Here is a 26,223-nt window from a genome sequence, read left to right on the forward strand (position 1 = left end):
GCGGAGTCTTCAATAGCAAATGTTACATTTTTATGTATTACTAGGATATTTGCACAATATTTTGGATTTAGTCAGATCTATGGTATTTTGAAGTCTTCGACACTATCTTAAAGTTTAAACTCTACAGTTAAATAACATTTAAAACACAAGAAATGCTGGCAAATTTTTGTTCTGATCCCTACAGAATTGTGAATGCATATCATGAAATTGTGAATATAATATAACTCAAAATCGGTACACGATAAATAAAGAAATTAAGCTGCGAAAACTTCTCTGTTACTGTAAGTTCAGAGTCTAGTGAGAATTCCTCTATTTTTATACCTTCAAATTATTTAAATATAGAATCTTAAAGATATTATTTGGATTTGATTATACTTTGCCCTCTTTTTCTGTAATGACAAGGACTCCATGAGTTTTTACAATACCTGATAAATTATGCTATCTTAGAATTCTCTTCAAGTATCTTTTCGGTCATGTTGCAAATCTCTGACATTATATTTTTACATGTGCGAAATAAATTCATCTCCCAAAGATGAAAAACCAGCTAATCTTGCATGTCTCTATAGACTTTATTGTTACTATGACTTCTCAGGCTCCAGTTGATTCTACACAGACGTCCAACTTCAGAGTAGGCAAAACCAAAGTTATATAATATAAGTACCAGGTTTCACTGTCGTGTAAATGCTCTATGAAATCCCTCTATCATTGGTTCATCTGTATTTATAAGCTGTTACTGATATCAACCTCAAATCTTGGTTTATTGGTATGTAGGATTTTCTTCCCTGTGTTCCACTGTAAAACACAAGCTGTCAATGCCAATTGTTTGACCTTGTTTTCTCTCCATAGACTGGTTGTAGACTGCTACTCCTTTAAGTTCTCTATGGTTGATTAGAGTCACTTGTAGGATATTTAAGACTTTCGATCTCTTTTTCATCCTCAGACAGTAGACATTATAGTGAAACATTCCTATTTAGGACAGAGAAAGAAAAACAATTAGTTTATATAATTTTTGCTCTGTCATAACCTAGATGAGACATAATTTTGTATTAAGTTTTTCCATTCTCTGGCATGTAGTTGTTCCTCTCTATACTATAGATTTCTGACAATGGTTTTATGTTTCCCTTAAAGAGAAAATTTAATCAGAAAATTACCTGTAGTTTAAATTAAGTTTTTGGGTTATATGTATTTAAAAAAATTGTTAATTTTTTATGTCATATAAAAAAAAACAAAATGAGTAATTAGGTAACTTTCACAGTGGTCACTGAGGCTTCTTTAAACTCATAGATCCCGTCCTTTTAGAAGTACTGTCGCTTTCTGCAAGTTTCCTTATTAGCAGAGGCAGGATTACAATGACATGCAATGTCCCAGCTGCCTCTGTTCCCCCTCACTTCACACTGACCATTATGCCGGCATCACACTACCGTAGAATACAGGCGAGTGCTATGTGAGAAAACATGTGTTAAGCTATGGGGCAGCTCACATCAGCGTTTTTTTCTCAAGCGTATTCGACATGCGTGTAAAATCACAGCATGCGGCGAATGGCACCGAGACTTGGTTGAGACTCGCCAATGTCTATGTGACACTTGTAAAATAGAGTGGAGACACCATTATGAATGTTATGCTTCCTGCAACATCATTCAGCATGACTGGTTACACTGGTGGAGTGGAACCTGGATTCTTCTTGGTGAGGGACAATGCCCGGCCTCATGTGGTCGGAGTGTGTAGGCAGTTTCTGCATGACAGAAGCATTGCTTCCATTGACTGCTGTCTGTCATGATCCACAGACGTGAATCCAGTTGAGAACCTTAGGGACATTATGTATCAGCTGCCAGTAAGTAGAGCCACAGCATGCCTCACTACTCGCTTATGCCGATACACAAACCATGGTCTCATCAGGGGTATGCCCAGATATTGCTAGGAGTGCATGTTGGAGCCTTACACACTACTACATTATATATAAAATCAAGAGAGGATTATATGGAGAGAAATGGGAAGCGCAGACTTCTGAGTGTAGTAGTTAGTTTCCAAAGGTGTATACTCAGTGTGAATCCACTCACCTTTTTTGGTGTCTTGATATACTGCGTCTATACGCAGTACAATCCATAGATTACTCCATTCCGCTTTCCATTCAGTTTGCTGCAGAGATCTGGGAACTGATGAGCGCACTGAACAGTGCTTTTATTGGTGACAACACTTTGTAAATATTTTTCCCAGCAACATGCGCTCCTGAAGGATAATGGAACTTGATATTTCTCTAGTCACCTTCCACGACGGCATATGGAGGTTGCCTCTTTGTCCTGATGGGGAACAGGAAACACAGAGAGGTTAAAAGGCTCTCCCACCTCCCACTTGCCAGTGTCTTTCCTGTTCCCCATGGGACAGGGAGAGGTTCCGTATGCTGTGGTGGCTGGCAACTGCAGTACCTTTAGTGTCAGGCGTTGCCTGTCCAGCCGGGCAGTGGATGGTTGCTTCTTGCCTCCTCCGAAGCTGCTCCTGTCGTCTCCTCTGTGGTGACCTCCTGGTCTTCCCGCACCCCCAAGAGGGCAAAGCAAACCAGGGATCCCCGGCCGGGGGCCTGCCAGAGCTCCCCGGCCTTCTCCTCCTCCTTGTCAGTGCACCTGCTCGCGTGTGGATGCTGATGAAAGGCATGGACCCAGGAAGGGAAGGGGAGTGTAATTACGCTGGATGCAGGTGCTACCACTTGACGGATATAAATCCTGCAGAAGCCTCAGCTGAGGTAAGACTATTCCCTCAGTATGGAAGCCACTTCATGCCCTGCGTCTGCAGAGCCCAGCGCTGCCCCTGCTACAGTGAGTGTATGCAGGGAATGGGTCTGGGAGGTGGTTATTTTCAAGGGGTCCACTATCCTGACACATCTCTCCCTCTTATTTTAGGGAGACAAGTCTGCATCCAAAGCCGCCAATAAGAAGAAATGCCCTATCTGTAATATAAAATTGCCACCCTTATGGGATAAAAAGCTCTGTCAGTCAGGCATTGACAGAGTAGTCAGAGTGGAGCAACCATCCCTTTTAGAGGAAATTCACGCTCTAGTTAAACAAGAGGTGCAAATTTCTCTGGCAACTTTTACTCCTCCATCTCTACCCCCACCTCCACCTCCACGTTCTCCAGGGAAGAATAGGAAATTTCAGGTCGAGGACTCTGAGTCCGAGTCAGACCCATCCTATACTTCGTCCTCGGGTAGATGGAAGGATCCTGTATCACCCAGGGCTGAATACATGAAGTACTTTTTCTCCTCTGACTATATTGAGGAGCTGATATCCGCAGTACATAACACCATGGGTCTAGAGGAGGAACCTGAGCCTCAGTCCATTCAGGATCAAATGTTTGGCGGGCTAAAAATGGAGAAAAGGTTGGGGTTCCTGGTGCATCCTAACATTCTTAGTATGATTGCTCAGGAATGGGAGCTACGGGAAAAACGCCTCAGCATCCCCTCGGAAATGAAGCATAGGTTTCCCCTGGAAGGTGATTTGGTCAAATGGGACATTCCCAAAGTTGATGTCCAGGTGGCTAGAGTTGCAAAAAGAACTGTGTTCCCATTCGAAGATTCTTCACAGTAGAAGGATCCTATGGACAGGAAAATAGAAAAAAAGAAAGAAATCTTGGGAGACATCTACATCTGCCTTCAAAGCTAACATCGCCTCTACCTGCGTAGCTAGAGCCCTCTCCAGCTGGCTAGGTAAATTAGAAACCCATATTTCTCAGGGTACCTCCAGGGGACAATTGCTGGACTCACTACCCATCCTTCTTAGGGATACTGGGTTCCTGGCAGATGCCTCCATGGAGACTATTAGAGTTACCGCCAGGTCTCTGGTACAATCCAACTGTGCAAGGAGACCTCTCTGGCTCAAGATGTGGAGTACTGACATCACCTCCAAGGTCAAGTTGTGTGCTATACCCTTTAAAGGGGAGTATGTCTTTCGACCAGCTCTAAAGGACATCCTAGATAACACCACTGACAAGAAAAAAGCCCTCCCAGAACAAAAACCTCCTTAAAAATGTCTTCTCGTGCCCCACAGTCTCAAACCTCCCAGGCGAGAGGAAAGGGCAAGACCGGGAGATGGAGCTACGCAAAGGGTAGGGGGAGAAATATCCTCTTCCCACAGCAGCAGCCGTCTCAACAGGAGAAACAATTACTCCAACCCGCTGGGGGGGAGACTCTCAAGATTCGTGCATCATTGGGAAAATATCACAGCTCCCACTGGTCCTCAATGTTATCAAGGAGGGCCTTTTGATAGAGTTTATCTCCTCTCCTCCACAGGGTCTGAAGAACACTTCCCCTCCAACTCCCAAAGATCATGCAACTCTACTAGTGGGTCTCAGAGACCTTATAAAAATCACAGGTGATCTCCATGGTTGCAGAATCGGAATGGGGTCTGGGCCATTACTCTTGGTTGTTTCTGGTATCCAAACCATTAGGCGAGGCCCGTGTTATTATAAATCTGAAGGAACTGAACCAACAAGTAAAATACCGCAAGTTCAAGATGAAGTCGGTTAGAGCAGCCATTCCTCTAGTCGGGCCTCATTTCTTCATGTCGACCTTAGGAAGGCAAAGTTTGACCAGCTTAGAGATGCCCTTAATCTGGTAGACTGGGACAATATCCTCAGAAATAAGAATACAGATAATAAATGGGAAATGTTTAAGAACATCCTAAATAGGCAGTGTAAGCGGTTTATACCTTGTGGGAATAAAAGGACTAGAAATAGGAAAAACCCAATGTGGCTAAACAAAGAAGTAAGACAGGCAATTAACAGTAAAAAGAAAGCATTTGCACTACTAAAGCAGGATGGCACCATTGAAGCTCTAAAAAACTATAGGGAGAAAAATACTTTATCTAAAAAACTAATTAAAGCTGCCAAAAAGGAAACAGAGAAGTACATTGCTAAGGAGAGTAAAACTAATCCCAAACTGTTCTTCAACTTTATCAATAGTAAAAGAATAAAAACTGAAAATGTAGGCCCCTTAAAAAATAGTGAGGAAAGAATGGTTGTAGATGACGAGGAAAAAGCTAACATATTAAACACCTTCTTCTCCACGGTATTCACGGTGGAAAATGAAATGCTAGGTGAAATCCCAAGAAACAATGAAAACCCTATATTAAGGGTCACCAATCTAACCCAAGAAGAGGTGCGAAACCGGCTAAATAAGATTAAAATAGATAAATCTCCGGGTCCGGATGGCATACACCCACGAGTACTAAGAGAACTAAGTAATGTAATAGATAAACCATTATTTCTTATTTTTAGGGACTCTATAGCGACAGGGTCTGTTCCGCAGGATTGGCGCATAGCAAATGTGGTGCCAATATTCAAAAAGGGCTCTAAAAGTGAACCTGGAAATTATAGGCCAGTAAGTCTAACCTCTATTGTTGGTAAAATATTTGAAGGGTTTCTGAGGGATGTTATTCTGGATTATCTCAATGAGAATAACTGTTTAACTCCATATCAGCATGGGTTTATGAGAAATCGCTCCTGTCAAACCAATCTAATCAGTTTTTATGAAGAGGTAAGCTATAGGCTGGATGACGGTGAGTCATTGGACGTGGTATATCTCGATTTTTCCAAAGCGTTTGATACCGTGCCGCACAAGAGGTTGGTACACAAAATGAGAATGCTTGGTCTGGGGGAAAATGTGTGTAAATGGGTTAGTAACTGGCTTAGTGATAGAAAGCAGAGGGTGGTTATAAATGGTATAGTCTCTAACTGGGTCGCTGTGACCAGTGGGGTACCGCAGGGGTCAGTATTGGGTTCTGTTCTCTTCAACATATTCATTAATGATCTGGTAGAAGGTTTACACAGTAAAATATCGATATTTGCAGATGATACAAAACTATGTAAAGCAGTTAATACAAGAGAAGATAGTATTCTGCTACAGATGGATCTGGATAAGTTGGAAACTTGGGCTGAAAGGTGGCAGATGAGGTTTAACAATGATAAATGTAAGGTTATACACATGGGAAGAAGGAATCAATATCACCATTACACACTGAATGGGAAACCACTGGGTAAATCTGACAGGGAGAAGGACTTGGGGATCCTAGTTAATGATAAACTTACCTGGAGCAGCCAGTGCCAGGCAGCAGCTGCCAAGGCAAACAGGATCATGGGGTGCATTAAAAGAGGTCTGGATACACATGATGAGAGCATTATACTGCCTCTGTACAAATCCCTAGTTAGACCGCACATGGAGTACTGTGTCCAGTTTTGGGCACCAGTGCTCAGGAAGGATATAATGGAACTAGAGAGAGTACAAAGGAGGGCAACAAAATTAATAAAGGGGATGGGAGAACTACAATACCCAGATAGATTAGCGAAATTAGGATTATTTAGTCTAGAAAAAAGACGACTGAGGGGCGATCTAATAACCATGTATAAGTATATAAGGGGACAATACAAATATCTCGCTGAGGATCTGTTTATACCAAGGAAGGTGACGGGCACAAGGGGGCATTCTTTGCGTCTGGAGGAGAGAATATTTTTCCACCAACATAGAAGAGGATTCTTTACTGTTAGGGCAGTGAGAATCTGGAATTGCTTGCCTGAGGAGGTGGTGATGGCGAACTCAGTCGAGGGGTTCAAGAGAGGCCTGGATGTCTTCCTGGAGCAGAACAATATTGTATCATACAATTAGGTTCTGTAGAAGGACGGAGATCTGGGGATTTATTATGATGGAATATAGGCTGAACTGGATGGACAAATGTCTTTTTTCGGCCTTACTAACTATGTTACTATGTTACTATGACTTGAAGGATGCCTATTTCCATATCCCAATCAACCCGAGACACAGGAAATATCTCAGGTTTGCGGTACAGGGGATTCGTCGGATAGAGCACTATCAGTTCACCGTTCTTCCATTTGGAATCTCTTCAGCGCCGAGAGTCTTCTCCAAAATAATGGCAGAGGTAGTGTCATTTATCCGGAGACAAGGTGTCTGTATAGTGCCCTATCTGGACGACCTACTGATGGTAGCTTCCACCGAGACAGTCCTGAAATCCTATGTGTCAGTCACCCTAGAGATTCTGAGGTCCCTGGGATGGATCCCAAACCTGAAAAAATCTCAGCTACAACCCTCCAAGACCAGAAAATTTCTGGGAGTACTTCTAAATTCTGCAAAACAGATGTCCTTTCTTTCGGATGACCACCGTCTAACATTAATAGCAAAGGTCAAAAGGTTCATGGAGATGAGATCTCCTACAATCCGGGAAGGCATGTCGGTCTTAGGCTCAATGACAGCCTGTATACAATCGGTAGATTGGCCACAAGCCCACTCCTGAGTCCTCCAAGATCACATTTTAGACAACTGGAATGGTCATCCTGGCACCCTGAACAGAAGGATACAGACGCCAGGCGGGTGAAAACCTCCTTGGCATTTTGGATAAATTCCAAAAAACTCCATAAAGGCATAAGCTGGACTCAGGTTCCGCTGATTACGATCACGTCGGATGCCAGCAGGAGAGGCTGGGGAGTCATGGTAAACCATATTCCGTTCCAAGGACTCTGGGACCAGACAATAAGCAGAAAGTCGTCAAATTTCAGAGAACTGAAAGCTGTGGAAGAAGCCCTTCTGGCAGCAAGTCACCAGATTGCTGGTCAGCACATCCGAATATACAACATGACCACAGTTGCTCATATCAAGCATCAAGGCAGCACAATGTTCAAAAACTTAAAAGAGGGTTTCTGCCCGAATATTCTGTTGGGCCGAGAAACACCTACTGTCGCTGACAGCAGTCCACATAAAAGGCTCTTCCAACATCCAGGCGGATTATCTAAGTCGCCAAGACATCCTCCCGGGGGACGGAGTCTAAACGATCAGAGCTTCAAAATACTGGTAGACAGGTGGGGACTACCGGAAATCGATCTTTTAGCTTCTCACCAAAACGCGAAAGTCGAGACCTTCTTCTCCTTAAACCACAGAGACAATTCCAGGGGAGTAGATGACCTAGCCCAGAGTTGGAATTTTCACCTGGCCTATGCGTTCCCACCCATTCTGATTCTGGCAAAAGTTCTACGAAAAATTTGAGAAGATCGAACCCCAACTATCTTGGTAGCCCCGTTATGACCCAAAAGGATTTGGTTCAACTTGATCATCCAACTACAAGCAGACAGTCCGATCCCTTTACCAATAAAAGATGACGTCCTCTCTCAGGGACCCATTCTCCCCTCAGATCCTCAGAGGTGGAATTTAGCAGCATGGTTACTGAAACCCAGGTATTGAAAGCTAAAGAGTTGTCAGACCCAGTGATAGCTACCATGCAGAGATCCAGGAAGCCAGTAACCAACGCCATCTACAAAAAGATCTGGAAAAAAATTTCATCCTTCTGTCTACCTGATCTACCGGATCCACTTAGCCCAAATATATTGAGAATTCTGGATTTTTTACAAAAAGGGTTAGAGATCGGCCTGAAACCTAGCACCCTGAAAGTCCAGGTCTCTGCTCTCAGTTCTGATTTTGACCAGGATCTAGCAGATCATCTCTGGATCAAGAGATTCATGGCATGAGCAGGTCTCACAGGTCCACCCTTTGAACCCTTGTCTTTCTGTTCTCCTCAAAACCTTGCATACAAGATGGCTTTCTTGGTGGCCATAACTACGGCTAGGAGAGTAGGAGAATTGCAAGTCTTATCAATAAGCGAACCCTATCTATTAATTAGAGATGACTCAATAGTCCTACATCTTGATCCATCTTTCCTATCAAAGGTAGTCTCTGAATTCCACCGTTACCAAGAAATCATACTACCATCATTTTGCTCCCTGCGTGCTTCCCTGAGACCCTCGGAGCAACGCGATGTAATCGTGTTGCTCCGAGGGTCTTCTACCTCCTTCTCCCTGCAGGCCCCGGATCCAAAATGGCCACGGGGCTGCTTGCGGGCCTGCAGGGAGGTGGCTTACAATCGCCTGCTCAGAGCAGGCGCTGGAAAGCCTGGAGCACTGCCTGTCAGAATGCTTATCTGACACAGTGCTGTGCAAAGTGTCAGATCAGCGATCTGACACTATAGTGTGATGTCCCCCTCTGGGGCAATGTAAAAAAGTTAAAAAAAAAAAAAAAAGACATTTAAAATTAAAAAAAAAAAAATCCTAAATAAAGAAAAAAAAAATGTTCCAATAAATACATTTCTTTATCTAAATAAAAAAAAACAGTAAAAGTACACATATTTAGTATCGCCGCGTCCGTAACAACCTGACCTATAAAACTATTACACTAGTTAACCCCTTCAGTGAACACCGTCACAAAATAAAAAACAAGGCAAAAAACAACACTTTATTATCATACCGCCGAACATAAAGTGGAATAACACGCGATAGAAATAAAGGATATAAATATCCATGGTACCACTGAAAACATCATCTTCTCCCGCAAAAAATGAGCTGCTATACAGCATCATCAGTAAAAATATAAAAAAGTTATAGTCCTCAGAATAAAGCGATGCAAAAATAACTATTTTTTATATAAAATAGTTTTATCGTATAAAAGCGCCAAAACATAAAACAAGATATAAATGAGGTATCGCTGTAATCGGACTGACCCGAAGAATAAAACTGCTTTATCAATTTTACCAAATGCGGAACAGTATAAACGCCCCCCTCAAAAGAAATTCATGAATAGCTGGTTTTTGGTCATTCTGCCTCACAAAAATCGGAATAAAAAGCGATCAAAAAATGTCATGTGACCGACAATGGTTCCAATTAAAACGTCAACTTGTCCCGCAAAAAACAAGACATCACATGACTCTGTGGACAAAAATATTGAAAAATTATAGCTCTCAAAATGTGGAGGCGCAAAAACTATTTTTTGCAATAAAAAGTGTCTTTTAGGGTATGTGCACACGTTGCGGATTCTCTGTGGATCCGCAGCGTTTTTTGAGGTGCAGAAATGCTGCAGATCCGCAATTTGATTTACAGTACAATGTAAATCAATTTGAAAAAAAATGCTGTGCACACTTTGCGGAAAATCCGCTTCAGAAACGCTGCGGTTTAAAAGAAGTAGCATGTAAAAAATCCGCTAAAAAACCCACTATAAAAGTAAATCAATCCCCCCTTCATCTCCTCTTTAGTTAGGGAAAAATAATAAAATTTTAAAAATGTATTTATTTCCATTTTCTCATTATGGGTAGGGCTTGGGTTGGGGCTAGGGTTAGGGTTGTGGCTAAAGTTAGGGTTGGGGCTAGGGTTAGGGTTGGGGCTAGAGTTAGGGTTGGGCCTAGGGTTAGGGTTAGGGTTGGGGCTAGGTTTAGGGTTAGGGCTAAAGTTAGGGTTAAGGTTGGGGCTAAAGTTATGGTTAGGGTTGGGGCTAAAGTTAGGGTTAGGGTTGGGGCTAAAGTTAGGGTTAGGGTTTGGATTACATTTACGGTTGGGAATAGGGTTGGGATCAGGGTTAGCGGTGTGGTTAGGGTTACCATTGGGATTAGGGTTAGGGGGTGTGTTTGAATCAGGGTTTCAGTTAGAATTGGGGGGTTTCCACTGTTTAGGCACATCAGGGGCTCTCCAAACGCGACACGGTGTCCGATCTCAATTCCAGCCAATTCTGCGTTGAAAAAGTAAAACAGTGCTCCTTCCCTTCCAAGCTCTCCTGTGCGCCCAGCCCAAACAGGGTTTACCCCAAAATATAGGGTAACAGCATACTCAGGACACAACAAACTCATTCACTAAACTCCTAATTCTAGGAATTAAGGACCTGCGAATGACGTCACGGCTTCTGATTGGTCGCGTGGCGGTCACATGAGCGGCACGCGACCAATCAGAAGCCGCGACGTCATTCGCAGGTCCTAAACGTGCTCATTTTAAACAAAGAAGCCGGCCGGTTACCAGCGTGATGTCCAGGGGCCGCCGGAGAGGTGAGCATATCAATATTTTTTATTTTAATTCTTTATTTTACACCTCACTATGGATCCCAGGGCCTGAAGGAGAGTTTCCTCTCCTTCAGACCCTGGGAACCATCAGGATACATTCCGATACTTGATGTCCCATTGACTTGTATTGGTATCGGATATCGGTATCGGCGATATCCGATATTTTTCGGGTATCGACCGATACTATCCGATACCGATACTTTCAAGTATCGGACGGTATCGCTCAACACTACTCACAACACATCTAGATAAGTTCCTTGGGGGGTCCAGTTTCCAATATAGGGTCACTTGTGGGGGTTTCTACTGTTTAGGTACATCAGGGGCTCTGGAAATGCACGTGACACCTGCAGACCAATCCATCTAAGTCTGCATTCCAAACGGCACTTCTTCCCTTCCGAGCTCTGCCATGTGCCCAAACGGTGGTTCCTCCCACATATGGGGTATCAGTGTACTCAGGACAAATTGGCCAAGAACTTTTGGGGTCCAATTTCTCTTGTTACCCTTGGTAAAATACAAAACTGGGGGCTTAAAAATAAATTTGTGGAAAAAAAAAATAATTTTTATAAACTTTTGTGAAGTACTTGGTGGATCAAAGTGCTCACCACACATCTAGGTAAGATCCTTTGGGGGTCTACTTTCCAAAATGGTGTCACTTGTGGGGGGTTTCAATGTTTAGGCACATCAGGGGCTCTCCAAACGCGACATGGTGTCCTATCTAAATTCCAGTCAATTTTGCATTGAGAAGTCAAATGGCACTCCTTCCCTTCCAAGCTCTGCTGTTCGCCCAAACAGTGGTTTACCCCCACATATGGGGTATCAGCGTACTCAGGACAAATTGCACAACAAGTTTTGGTGTCCAATTTCTCCTGTTACCCTTGATAAAATAAAACAAATTGGAGTTGAAATAAATTTTTTGTGAAAAAAAATTAACGTATATACTCGAGTATAAGCTGAGATTTTCAGCCCAAAATTTTGGGCTGAAAGTGCCCCTCTCGGCTTATACTCGAGTCACGGTGGGCTGCAGGGTCAGCGGGTGAAGGGGAGAGGGCGCTGAGGCATACTCACGTAGTCCCGGCGATCCTGACGCTCCCTCTGCCCGTCACATGGTCTTCGGTTCGGTACTGCAGCTCTTCCCCTGTTCAGCGGTCACGTGGGACCGCTGATTAGAGAAATGAATATGCGGCTCCACCTCCCATAGGGGTGGAGCCGCATATTCATTTCTCTAATCAGCGGTGACGGTGGCCGCTGATAGAGGAAGAGCTGCGGCACCGAAGACCGTGTGACAGGCAGAGGGAGCCGGACGCCGGGAGCAGGTAAGTATGTCATATTCACCTGTCCGCGTTCCACACCCCGGGCGCCGCTCTGTCTTCGCGTCCTCTTGCTCTGACTGTTCAGGTCAGAGGGCGCGATGACGCATATAGTGTGCGCGCCGCCCTCTGCCTGATCAGTCAGTGCGGAGAGATGCCGGGACGAGACGCTGGGAGCTGCAAGCAGCGAGGTGAATATGGCATTTTTTTTTTTATTGCAGCAGCAATCGCACAGCTTTATATGGCACAGCTATGGGGCAATAATGAACGGCGCAGAGCACTATATGGCACAGCTATGGGGCAATAATGAACGGCGCAGAGTACTATATGGCACAGCTATGGGGCAAAAATGAACGGCGCAGAGCACTATATGGCACAGCTATGGGGCAATAATGAACGGTGCAAGCACTATATGGCACAGCTATGGGGCAATAATGAACGGCGCAGAGCACTATATGGCACAGCTATGGGGCAATAATGAACGGTGCAGAGAACTATATGGCAGCTATGGGGCAATAATGAACGGCGCAGAGCACTATATGGCACAGCTATGGGGCAATAATGAACGGCGCAGAGTACTATATGGCACAGCTATGGGGCAAAAATGAATGGCGCAGAGCACTATATGGCACAGCTATGGGGCAATAATGAATGGTGCAGAGCACTATATGGCACAGCTATGGGGCAAAAATGAACGGCGCAGAGCACTATATGGCACAGCTATGGGGCAATAATGAACAGTGCAGAGCACTATATGGCAGCTATGGGGCAATAATGAACGGCGCAGAGCACTATATGGCACAGCTATGGGGCAATAATGAACGGTGCAGAGCACTATATGGCACAGCTATGGGGCAAAAATGAACGGTGCAGAGCACTATATGGCACAGCTATGGGCAATAATGAACAGTGCAGAGCACTATATGGCACAGCTATGGGACAAAAATGAACGGTGCAGAGCACTATATGGCAGAGCTATGGGACAAAAATGAACGGTGCAGAGCACTATATGGCAGAGCTATGGGACAAAAATGAACGGTGCAGAGCACTATATGGCAGAGCTATGGGATAAAAATGAACGGTGCAGAGCACTATATGGCACAGCTATGGGGCAATAATGAACGGTGCAGAGCACTATATGGCACAGCTATGGGCAATAATGAATGGTGCAGAGCACTATATGGCACAGCTATGGGGCAATAATGAACGGTGCAGAGCACTATATGGCACAGTTATGGGGCAATAATGAACGGCGCAGAGTACAATATGGCAGCTATGGGTCAATAATGAACGGCGCAGAGCACTATATGGCAGAGCTATGGGACAAAAATGAACGGCGCAGAGCACTATATGGCACAGCTATGGGGCAATAATGAACGGCGCAGAGCACTATATGGCACAGCTATGGGACAATAATGAACTGTGCAGAGCACTATATGGCACAGCTATGGGGCAATAATGAACGGCGCAGAGCACTATATGGCACATCTATGGGGCAATAATGAACGGCGCAGAGCACTATATGGCACAGCTATGGGGCAATAATGAATGGTGCAGAGCACTATATGGCACAGCTATGGGGCAATAATGAACAGTATGGAGCATCTATTTTTATTTTTGAAATTCACCGGTAGCTGCTGCATTTTCCACCCTAGGCTTATACTCGAGTCAATAAGTTTTCCCAGTTTTTTGTGGCAAAATTAGGGGGGTCGGCTTATACTCGGGTCGGCTTATACTCGAGTATATACGGTAAATGTTATTTTTTTTTTTAAAACATTCCAAAAATTCCTGTGAAACACCTGAAGGGTTAATAGTCTTCTTCAATGTGGTTTTCAAGCACCTAGAAGGGTGCAGTTTTTAGAATGGTGTCACAGGTGGGTATTTTCTATCATATAGACCCCTCAAAGTGACTTCAAATGTTATGTGGTCCCTAAAAAAATTGGTGTTGTAAAAATGAGAAATTGCTGGTCAAATTTTAACCCTTATAACTCCCTAACAAAAAAAATTTTGGTTCCAAAATTGTGCTGATGTAAAGTAGACACGTGGGAAATGTTACTTATTAAGTATTTTGTGTGATATATCTCTGTGATTTAAGGGCATAAAAATTCAAAGTTGGAAAATTGCAGAATTTTCAAAATTTTCGCCAAACTTCCATTTTTTTCACAAATAAACGCAGGTAATATCAAAGAAATGTTACCACTATCATGAAGTACAATATGTCACGAGAAACAGTGTCAGAATTATCAGGATCCGTTGAAGCATTCCAGAGTTATAACCTCATAATGGGACAGTGGTCAGAATTGTAAAAATTGGCCCGGTCATTAACGTGCAAACCACCCTTGGGGGTAAAGGGGTTATGGTCTTGAAAAGAACTTATTTCTAAGGCCGGCGTCACACTTGCGAGTTTTACGGACGTAAGAGCGCAGAATCTACGTCCGTAAAACTCGCAAAAAATACGGCACAATTATTCTCTATGCCCCTGCTCCTATTTGCCGTATTTTACTGATCAGTATTATACGGCTTTCTACGGCCGTACAAAATCGCAGCATGCTGCGTTTGTCACCGTACTGCGCAAGAAATACGCCAATGAAAGTCTATGGAAGCGTGAAAAATACGGATTACACACGGACAAGCAGTGTGACTTGCGAGAAATACGCAGCGCTGTTAGAGAGAAAAGCCGGTAATTCAGTGCGGTGTACAGTAAAATCACACTGACAGCTTACAGTAGAATAGGTAGAATAAATGTGTACACATAGAATAGGTATATATATATATATATGTCAGTGAGACACATATATGTATATATATTAATATTTATTCCAGCGCTAGACAGCTTGAAAGCCGGTAATTCAATTACCGGCTTTTTCCTTCTCCTTCCTAAAACCCGACATGATTTGAGACATGGTTTACATACAGTAAACCATGTCTTCTCTCCATTTTTTTTGCAGATTCCACACTACTAATGTCAGTAGTGTGTATCTGCAAAATTTGGCCGTTCTAGCTCTTAAAATAAAGGGTTAAATGGCAGAAAAAATTGGCGTGGGCTCCCGCGCAATTTTCTCCGCCAGAGTAGTAAAGCCAGTGACTGAGGGCAGATATTAATAGCCTGGAGAGGGTCCACGGTTATTGGCCCCCCCCTGGCTAAAAATATCTGCCCCCAGCCACCCCAGAAAAGGCACATCTGGAAGATGCGCCTATTCTGGCACTTGGCCACTCTCTTCCCATTCCCGTGTAGCGGTGGGATATGGGGTAATGAAGGGTTAATGCCACCTTGCTATTGTAAGGTGACATTAAGCCTAATTAATAATGGAGAGGCGTCAATTATGACACCTATCCATTATTAATCCAATACTAGTAAAGGGTTAAATAAAACACAAACACATTTTTTAAAATTATTTTAATGAAATAAAAACAATGGTTGTTGCAGTATTTTATTCAACGCCCAATCCAGTCACTGAAGACCCTCGTTCTGTGAGTAAAAAAACATAATAAACCAACAATATACTTACCCTCCGCAGATCTGTAACGTCCAACGATGTAAATCCTTCTGAAGGGGTTAAAACATTTTGCAGCAAGGAGCTGTGCTAATGCACGCTGCTCCTCGCTGCAAAACCCCAGGGAATGAGGCTAAAAATAGATCAATGATCTATATTTAGCTTCATTTGCGGTGAGGCACCCTCTGCTGGCTGTTCATAGATCGTGGGAAATTACCTAGAAAGCCAGGGAGTATATTGTTGGTTTATTATGTTTTTTTACTCACAGAACGAGGGTCTTCAGTGACTGGATTGGGCGTTGAATAAAATACTGCAACAACCATTGTTTTTATTTCATTAAAATAATTTTAAAAAATGTGTTTGTGTTTTATTTAACCCTTTACTAGTATTGGATTAATAATGGATAGGTGTCATAATTGACGCCTCTCCATTATTAATTAGGCTTAATGTCACCTTACAATAGCAAGGTGGCATTAACCCTTCATTACCCCATATCCCACCGCTACACGGGAATGGGAAGAGAGTGGCCAAGTGCCAGAATAGGCGCATCTTCCAGATGTGCCTTTTCTGGGGTGGCTGGGGGCAGATATTTTTAGCCAGGGGGGGGCCAATAACCGTGGACCCTCTCCAGGCTATTAATATCTGCCCTCAGTCACTGGCTTTACTACTCTGGCGGAGAAAATTGCGCGGGAGCCCACGCCAATTTTTTCCGCCATTTAACCCTTTATTTTAAGAGCTAGAACGGCCAAATTTTGCAGATACACACTACTGACATTAGTAGTGTGGAATCTGCAAAAAAAATGGAGAGAAGACATGGTTTACTGTATGTAAACCATGTCTCAAATCATGTCGGGTTTTAGGAAGGAGAAGGAAAAAGCCGGTAATTGAATTACCGGCTTTCAAGCTGTCTAGCGCTGGAAAAAATATTAATATATATACATATATGTGTCTCACTGACATATATATATGTATATACCTATTCTATGTGTACACATTTATTCTACCTATTCTACTGTAAGCTGTCAGTGTGATTTTACTGTACACCGCACTGAATTACCGGCTTTTCTCTCTAATATATGTGTCTACTGACACATATATATATATATATATATATATATAGACAGTATATATATATTTTCTTTTCTTTTTGGGACACATGGATCACTTCTATAGCGGTATGTTGGTTTTGCTAGCCTGCGAGAAAACCACGCAGTACGGATGCCATACGGATTACATACGGAGGATGCCATGCGCAAAAAACGCTGACACACCCTGCCTACGGAGGAGCTACGGACCACTTTTTTTGGGACTTTTCAGCGTATTACGGCCGTAATATACGGACCGTATTGTTTTACGCTGTGTGTGACGCCGGCCTAACTGTGAGTCATTAGTGCAGCTGGGCAGGAGCATGCTTGGTGGTATAACCAGAGGGAAAATTCGATCTTGATCACATTGTGCAGACTATATTTAGAATGCCATGTTCAGCTCTAGAGATCTCTTCTCTACAAAAACATTACAAAAATTAAGTGAATCCAAAGGTATGGAACAAAAATAGTGGAAGGTCAGGCACCATACTTAATAGATTCTTTATTTGCAGTCTTATAGAAACAACAGAAGGATGCATGATCTTATCTTTAATAGTGTTTATGTGTAAATATTAAGGCTATGTGCACACGTTCAGGATTTCTCGCAGAAAATTCCTGAGAAAACCGGACATTTTCTGCAAGAAATCCGCAAGAACTCTGCATGCGGTTTTGCTGCGGTTTTGCAGCGTTTTTTTCCGGACATTTCCCAATGCATTTTGTAGTGGTAAATCCGCAAAAAAAAAACGCAAAATTAATGAACATGCTGCGGTTTTTACCGCGATGCGTTTTTTTCGCGGGAAAAAAACGTATCATGTGCACAAAACATGCGGAATTCATCCTAAATGATGGGATGAAAAAAATGCAACGTGTGCACACAGCCTCAATCAGAATTTAGTTGCAGAGAAAGTCAGAAGCAGTGTTATACAATATTCAGCTGAACGAGTAGCAGATGTTTTCAACAAAATTCCAGCAGATGTGGTTGGAAAATCAACAATAAGTGAATTTAAACATGCCTGTAATAAACATTTACAGTTGAAGACATAAGTTTACATACGTCTTAACCACATTTATTACATCTCAGTTTTTCACCACGCCTGACATTTAATCTTAGTACATATCTCTCTCTTAGATTAGTTTGGATCACTACTATTTCAAGAATGGGAAATGTCAGAATAATATACAGACAATTATTTATTTTTGCTTTTATTTCTTTCATGACATGCCCAGTGACTCAAAAGTTGCCTTTAAATTGTCTAACTTGGGTCATATGTTTTGAGTAGCCTTCCACAATAAGTTGCTTGAACTTTGGCCCACTCCTCTTGACAGAACAGGTGTCAGTCAGATTCGTTGGACTCTCTAATCACACAAAATTTTCAATTCTGCCCATACATATTTTGGTGGATTTAGGTTAAGACTTTGTGATGGCCATTCTATTACCTTCAATTTATTTTTCTTACTCCATTTTTTTCTACAATTTAGTAAGTATAATTGGTGTCATTGTTGATTTCGAAAAACTCACTTCTAATAAAGCATTAGATTTCTGGTTGATGTCTTTTTAGATGTTGTTTCTACAGGGTGGGCCATTTATATGGATACACCTAAATAAAATGGTAATGGTTGGTGATCTCAACTTCCTGTTTGTGGCACATTAGTATATGGGAGGGGGAAAACTTTTCAAGATGGGCGGTGACCATGGTGGCCATTTTGAAGTCGGCCATTTGGATCCAACTTTATTGTTTTCAATGGGAAGAGGTTCATGTGACGCATCAAACTTATTGATAATTTCACAAGAAAAACAATGGTGTGTTTGGTTTTAACGTAACTTTATTCTTTCATGAGTTATTTGCAACAAGTTTATGACCACTTATTAAATGTGTTCAAAGTGCTGCCAATTGTGTTGGATTGTCAATGCAACCCTCTTCTCCCACTCTTGACACACTGATAGCAACACCGCAGAAGAAGTGCTAGCACAGGCTTGCAGTATCCATTGTTTCAGATGCTGCACGTCTCATATCTTCACAGCATAGACAATTGCCTTCAGATGACCCCAAAGATAAAAGTCTAAGGGGGTCAGATCGGGACACCATGGTGGCCATTCAACTGGCCCACGACGACCAATCCACTTTCCAGGAAACTGTTCATGTAGGAATGCTAGGACCTGACACCCAAGATGGTGCACCACCACATTATGGGTGTCAGACAGGTTGGCTGTTAGACAACCTGAATATATGCAGGAATTGCCTGTTAGTGAATCCCTACATGTATTTAGGCTGTCTAGCAGCTGCAAGTCATGCAACTGCAGGGACTCAAACCTAATCTACGAGCACACCCAAGATACTTGGAGAACACCCGAGCAAGCTCGGAAAACTTGAGTAACGAGCACACTCTCTCATCACTAATAGATATGCTCACAATCTTTGGACCTGAATGAAGATGTCTCTGAGCAAATGTCTAAATGAGTGAGTTGAGTGATTCATGGTTATTTTGCCTTTTTGATCCAAAACGATATTCCAACAAATCATCCGATGACAGCTCTTCGTAAATTGCCTTTATTACTTCCAATACCTTTACAGTAGGAGGTGGTTTATCGTGATGGAAGGTTACGAGTGTACTTTTGGCTTCATGCCACCTTCACCAGCTCTCTTTACCCGGTGGGCAGTTGTCATGTTGTGGTGTATCATCGGTGAAATTTATATGGTAGTACGTGGTCCATATTTCTTTCCTCGTTTCCTCGACGGACTCTGCATGTCTGCCAATAGCCCTGCCATAATACTTAGTGAGTTAGTATTATTGTTATTATTATTTATGTATATAGCACCATTAATTCCATGGTGCTGTACATGAGAAGGGGTTACCTCAAAATACAAATATCACTTACAGTAAACAAACTAACAATGACAGACTGATACTGAGGGAAGAGGACCATGCCCTTTTCGGGCTTACATTCTACAGGGTTATGGGGAAGGAGACAGTAGGTCAGGGGTTGCAGTAGCTCCGATGGTGTTGAGGTGGCCGTGTGGTCATTACAGGTTGTAAGCTTTCTTGAAGAGGTGGGTTTTCAGGTTTCTTTTGAAGGATCCAAATGTTGTGGATAACCGAATGTGTTGGGGCACAGAATTCCAGAGGATGGGGGATATTTGGGAGAAGTCTTGGAGGCGATTGGATGAGGCGTGAATAAGCGTGGAGGAGAGAAGGAGGTCTTGGGAGTATCAGAGATTACGTGAGGGAAGGTATTGAGAGATTAGTTCAGAAATATACGGAGGTGAACGGTTATGGATGGCTTTGTAGGTCAGTGTTAGTAGTTTAAACTGGATACGCTGGGAAATTGGGAGCCAGTGAAGGGATTTGCAAAGTGGGGAAGCATGAGTGTAGCGAGGAGAGAGATTAATTAGTCAGGCAGCAGAATTAAGGACGGACTGGAGGGGTGCGAGAGTGTTAGAAGGTAGGCCACAGAGGAGGAAGTTGCAGTAGTTGAGGCGGGAGATGATTAGGGTATGCACAAGCATTTTGGTAGAGTGAGGGTTGCAAATATTTTTGAGCTGGAGGTGACAGGAGGTGGCACCAGTAACTGTATCTGTTAACTTTCCAGGACCTTTGCCACCTATATCGTTGTTATTTTTTTTTTGCAATGCGAAGTCTCATGCTCATTTTTTTCTATATGGCAAACACATTCTTTTTAACAACAGTTGCTTCATCTTCATACAGATTTGCATTTAAAATTCTGCAAAACATTTTGCTGTCACCATCTCCAATATACTTATCGTGAAGAACTCCGTGCTTCTCCTGTGATCTCAAAAACATTTCAATGATAGGCCGGCGTCTCACTAGAGAGTTTTACTGACGTATGAGAGGCGCAAAAACAACGCATTGCACACGGACCAATGATTCTCTATGGGGCAGCTCCTATCTGCCGTATATTTCTCAGCTGTATTTTACGTGCATAGAAAATCGCAGCATGCTGTGTTTGTCAGCGTATTATGCAAAAAATCCACCAATGAAAGTCTATGGGGGCGAGAAAAATACGGATTACACACGGACCATCAGAGTGACTTGTGAGAAATACGCACCAGTGTTCTATAGAAAAGCCAGTAATTCAGCGCGATGTACAGGAAAATCACACTGACTGGTTAGAATAGAATAGATAATACACATAGTATAGGTATATATATATATATATATATATATATATATATATGTCAGTGAGAGACACACACACACATAAATATATATATATATATATATATATATATTTAATACAGAGCTAGATAGCAGAAAAGCCGATAATTCAATTGCTGGCTTTTGCTATCTCCTTCCCAAACCCGACATGATATGACGCATGGTTTACATGCAGTAAACCATTTCATATCCCTTTTTTTGCATATTCCTCACTAATAATGTTAGTAGAGTGTGTGTGCAAAATTTGGGGGCTCTAGCTGTTAAAATAAAGGGTTAAATCGCGGAACAAACTGGCTTGGGCGCCCGCACAATTTTCTCCAGCAGAGTGGGAAAGCCAGTGACTGAGGGCAGATATTAATAGCCTAGAGAGGGACCATGGACATTGCCGCCCCAGCTAAAAACATCTGCCCCCAGCCACCCCAGAAAAGGCACATCTGTAAGATGCGCCTATTCTGGCACTTAGGCTCTCTACTCCCGAGTAGCGGTGGGATATGGGGTAATAAAGGGTAAATGTCACCTTGCTTTTGTAAGATGACATTAAGCCTGGTTAATAATGGAGAGGTGTCGATGAGACACCTATCCATTATTAATCCAATAATTTTAAAGGGTTAATAATACACACACATTAAGAATAAAGTATTTTATTGAAATAAATACACACATGGGGTTGTAAAATCTTTATTGTAAACTTAATCCACCTGAAGACCCTCGTTCTGTAAAAGAAAAAAAAGAAAAAAGCAACAATATCCCATACCTTTCCGGTGCTCAGTCACGTCCCACGCTGTAAATTCATCTGAAAGGGTTAAATAATTTTACAACCAGGAGCCTGCTAATACAGCTGTGCTCCTGACTGTAAAATCTGGGGAATGAATGGAAAGCAGGGAAGCATAGCTACCTAGACTTGTGGTGCTGCGCTTCCTGCTGGCATAAACTCATATGAACTCTAGTGTGAGAAAATATTCATAAAAATTCCCACGCTATAGTTCATATGAGTTTATGCCAGCAGGGGGCGCAGCACCGCAAGTCAAAATACTTAATAAGTAACATTTCCCACATGTCTACTTTACAGGAGCACAATTTTGGAACCCAAATTTTTTTTGTTAGGCTACTTTCACACTGGCGTTTTTTGCAATATGTCACAATGCGTCGTTTATGGCAAAAAACGCATCCTGCAAAGTTGTTTGCAGGATGCGTTTTTGCCCCATAGATTAACATTAGCGACACATTGCGACGCATTGCCACACATAGCAACCGTCGTGCGACGGTTGCGCCGTGTTGTGGCAGACCGTTGGGAGCAAAAAACGTTAAATGTAACGTTTTTTGCTGCCGACGGACCGCTTTTTCAGACCGCGCATGCGCGGCCGTAACTCCGCCCCCACCTCCCCGCACCTCACAATGGGGCAGCGGATGCTAGCGTCGGAATCTCGGCCCGACGCATTGCGACGGGCAGATTCCAACGCTAGTGTGAAAGTAGCCTTAGGGAGTTATAAGGGTTAAAAGTTTACCAGTAATTTCTCATTTTTACAACACCATTTTTTTAAGGGACCATATCTCATTTGAAGTCATTTTGAGGGGTCTACATGATAGAAAATAACCAAGTGTGACACCATTCTAAAAACTGCACCCCTCAAGGTGCTCAAAACCACATTCAAGAAGTTTATTAACCCTTCAGGTGTTTCACAGAAATTTTTGGAATTTTTAAATAAAAATTAACATTTAACTTTTTTTCACAAAAAATGTACTTCAATTTGTTTTATTTTACCAAGAGTAACAGGAGAAAATGGACCACAAAAGTTGTTGTAACATTTGTCCTGAGTACACTGATACCCCATATGTGGAAGTAAACCACTGTTTGGGCGCATGGCAGAGCTTGGAAGGGAAGGAGCGCCATTTGACTTTTCAATGCAAAATTGACAGGAATTGAGATGGGACGCCATTTTGCGTTTGAAGAGCCATAATGTGCCTAAACATTGAAACCCCCCACAAGTGACACCATTTTAGAAAGTAGACCCCCTAAGGAACTTATCTAGATGTGTGGTGAGCACTTTGACCCACCAAGTGATTCACAGAAGTTTATAATGCAGAGCCGTAAAAATAAAAAATCATATTTTTTCACAAAAATAAACTTTTCTCCCCCAATTTTTTATTTTCCCAAGGGTAAGAGAAGAAATTGGACCCCAGAAGTTGTTGTACAATTTGTCCTGAGTACGCTGATACCCTATATGTGGGGGTAAACCACTGTTTGGGCGCATGGCAGAGTTTGGAAGGGAAGGAGCGCCATTTGACTTTTCAATGCAAAATTGACTGGAATTGAGATGGGACGCCATGTTGCGTTTAGCGAGCCACTGATGTGCCTAAACATTGAAACCCCCCACAAGTGACACCATTTTGGAAAGTAGACTTCCTAAGGAACTCATCTAGGTGTGTTGTGAGAGCTTTGAACCCCCAAGTGTTTCACTACAGTTTATAACGCAGAGCCGTGAAATAAAAATTCTTTTTTTTCCCACAAAAATTATTTTTAGCCCCCAGTTTTGTATTTTCCCAAGGGTAACAGGAGAAATAGGACCACAAAAGTTGTTGTTCAATTTGTCCTGAGTACGCTGATACCCCATATGTGGGGGGGAACCACCGTTTGAGCGCATGGCAGAGCTCGGAAGGGAAGGAGCGTCATTTGGAATGAAGACTTAGATGGATTGGTCTGCAGGCGTCACATTGCATTTGCAGAGCCCCTAATGTACCTAAACAGTAGAAACCCCCACAAGTGACCTCATATTGGAAACTAGACCCCCAAGGAACTTATCTAGATGTGTTGTGAGAACTTTGAACCCCCAAGTGTTTCACTACAGTTTATAACGCAGAGCTGTGAAAATAAAAAAAAAAATTTCCACAAAAATTATTTTTTAGCCCCCAGTTTTGTATTTTCCCAAGGGTAACAGGAGAAATTGGACCCCAAACGTTGTTGTCCAATGTGTCCTGAGTACGCTGATACCCCATATGTTGGGGTAATCCCCTGTTTGGGCGCACATGAAAGCTCAGAAGGGAAGGAGCACTGTTTTACTTTTTCAACGCAGAATTAGCTGGAATTGAGATCGGACACCATGTCGCGTTTGGAGAGCCCCTGAACTGCCCAAACAGTGGAAACCCCCAATTATAACTGAAACCCTAATCCAAACACAACCCTAACCCTAATCCCAACGGTAACCCTAACCATACCCCTAACACTGACACACCCCTAACCCTAATCCCAACCCTATTCTCAACAGTAAATGTAATCCAAACGCTAACCTTAACTTTAGCCCCAACCCTAACTGTAGCCTTAACTCTAGCCCCAACCCTAACCCTAGCCCTAACCCTAACCCCAGCCCTAACCCTAACCCTAGCCCTAACCCAAACCCTAACCCTAGCCCTAACCCAAACCCTAACCTTAGCCCTAACCGTAACCCTTACCCTAGCCCTAACCCTAGCCCTAACTCTAGACCTAACCCTAACCCTAGCCCTAACCCTAACAGTAGCCCTAACCCTAATGGGAAAATGGAAATAAAAACATTTTTTAAATTTTAAATTTTTTCCCTAACTAAGGGGGTGTTGAAGGGAGGTTTGATTTATTTTTATAGCTGTTTTTAGCGGATTTTTATGCTTGGCAGCCGTCACACACTGAAAGACGCTTTTTATTGCAAAAAATATTTTTTGCGTTACCACATTTTGAGAGCTATAATTTTTCCTTATTTTGGTCCACAGAGTCATGTGAGGTCTTATTTTTTGTGGGACGAGTTGACGTTTTTATTGGTAACATTTTCGGGCACGTGACATTTTTTGATCGCTTTTTATTCCGATTTTTGTTAGGCAGAATGACCAAAAACCAGCTATTCATGAATTTCTTTTGGGGGAGGCGTTTTTACCGTTCAGCGTTTGGTAAAATGGATAAAGCAGTTTTATTCTTCGGGTCAGTACGATTACAGCGATACCTCATTTATATCATTTTTTATGTTTTGGCGCTTTTATATGGTAAAAACTATTTTATAGAAAAAATAATTATTTTTGTATTGCTTTATTCTGAGGACTATAACTTTTATTTTTTCGCTGATGATGCTGTATGGCAGCTCATTTTTTGCAGGACAAGATGACGTTTTCAGCGGTACCATGGTTATTTATATCCGTCTTTTTGATCGCGTGTTATTCCACTTTTTGTTTGGAGGTATGATAAAGTGTTGTTTTTTGCCTTGTTTTTTTTTTACCGCATTCACTGAAGGGGTTAACTAGCGGGACAGTTTTATAGGTGGGGTCGTTACGGACGCAGCGATACTAAATATGTGTACTTTTATTGTTTGTTTTTTTATTTAGGTAAAGAAATGTATTTATAGGATCAATATTTTTTTTTTTTTTTTTAGTTTTTTTACACATGTGAATATTTTTTTTTTACACTATAACATTGCCCCAGGGGGAGCATCATGTTATAGTGTAAGATCGCTGATCTGACACTTTGCTGTGCACTGTGTCAGATCAGCGATCTGACGTGCACTCTTCAAGCTTCCCGGCGCCTGATCTGAGCAGGCGCTGTGAAACCACCTCCCTGCAGGACCCGGATGCAGCCCCACGGCCATCTTGGATCCAGGCCTGCTGCAGGGAGGAGGAGGTAAGAGACCCTCGCAGCAACGTGATCACATCACATAACAAATTTTATTAGAGTAACAAAGAACAAACATTAAAATTAATTAAAACCACAAAAGACAAATACCCCATATAGGAATGAGTACCCCCTGGAATAACACATAAGAAGTATAGTTATGCGACAATGTTATAAACAAATTATTGCAGAAAATCTGGTCAAAGGTAGGATATAATAAATATATAATAAATAATGGTATATACACAGGGATACTACAAACCAACTATGAGCAGGAAGGTATAAATGACAAGGTGTCAACAAAGCCCATATACTAGTTACCCTCCATATAGTCCTCTGGGTGACCACACTACATATTTGTAATTCCAGGACCCACACATGGGGGGGAAAAAAAAAGACCAGTCCCGGGTCAGAAATCGGCGAATCCCCTTAGAGCACAATATATTTGCTGGGGGGATTCATATGTCAGCAGTCACACATATATATTTTTGAGATAAGGGCATATTCCACCTCTATTTCCACTTTGCACTTTGCACATTCAGTATATTCCCCATTCTTTGTCACTGCTGTGTCCTATAGGCAGGCGTGTCCTTGAGGGTATCTGGGGCTATATTAGGAGCTTCTGGCTGCCGGGACCTTAGCCCTGACGAAGAAGGTCCGGTGACCTTCGAA

General features: G+C 42.5%; 1 protein-coding gene across 1 annotated transcript in view; it reads left to right on the forward strand.

Moving 5' to 3' along the window:
• The window catches only part of PDC (phosducin), a 143,410-nt gene that overhangs the window by 41,895 nt on the left and 75,292 nt on the right, over positions 1–26,223 (forward strand). The gene's annotated exons all lie outside the window — the stretch shown is intronic.

This window comes from Ranitomeya imitator, chromosome 8 (genome assembly GCF_032444005.1).
Source record: "Ranitomeya imitator isolate aRanImi1 chromosome 8, aRanImi1.pri, whole genome shotgun sequence".
Taxonomy (NCBI): domain Eukaryota; kingdom Metazoa; phylum Chordata; class Amphibia; order Anura; family Dendrobatidae; genus Ranitomeya; species Ranitomeya imitator.